The sequence below is a fragment of the Neomonachus schauinslandi genome, chromosome 2 (assembly GCF_002201575.2).
Source record: "Neomonachus schauinslandi chromosome 2, ASM220157v2, whole genome shotgun sequence".
Lineage (NCBI taxonomy): Eukaryota > Metazoa > Chordata > Mammalia > Carnivora > Phocidae > Neomonachus > Neomonachus schauinslandi.
Window position 1 is genome coordinate 168,715,135 of NC_058404.1, and position 692 is coordinate 168,715,826.

General features: G+C 38.0%; 1 pseudogene; it reads right to left on the minus strand.

The window, feature by feature from the left end:
- Positions 1-380: 380 nt before the first annotated feature.
- LOC123324196 lies at positions 381-480 on the minus strand (annotated as a pseudogene).
- Between the last annotated feature and the right edge of the window lie 212 nt (positions 481-692).

A 692-nucleotide genomic window follows, 5' to 3' on the forward strand; every position in this document is an offset into this window, starting at 1 on the left:
GGTATACCCATACCATGGAATATTATTCAGCCATAAAAAAGGAATGAAATATGGACATGTACTACAACGTAGATGAACCTTAAAAACATGATGCTAAGTTAAATAAGCCAGATGGAAAAGGCTACATAGGGAATGATTCTATTTATGTGAACTGTCCAGAAAAGGCAAATTTATAGATACAGAAGGCATATCAGGGGTTGCCTGGGCCTGGAGAAGGGAGTAGAGACTGATGTAAGTAAGCATAAAGGAATGTTTTAAGATAAAAGAGAAGTTCCAAACCTGGATTATGGTGACGGTTGCACAAGTCCATAAATTTACTAAGGAGCATTGAATTATATGCTTGCAATGGATGGATTTTATGGTATGCAAATTGTACTTCAATAAAGCCAGAAAATGTTTGCATGCCAACCTTGTGCAGGAGCCAGGCTAACCTTCTCCTTATCGTTCCAATTTTAGTATATGTGCTGCCGAAGTGAGCACAATAAAGCCAGAAAATATTAATAAAAAATACATAGGCGGCATTGAAAAATTACAAGAAAATAAAATAAACTTTAAAAATTTCCTGTAATCATGCAGGAGCCCTTATGCCTTCCATCTGTAGTCTGCAGAAGGAAAAAGCTTACCCCATCCCAAGTGGGTTCTTGGTTCTGCACTTGTGGGGTAAAAGGAAAGGGGAGAACTTTGCAGCTCAG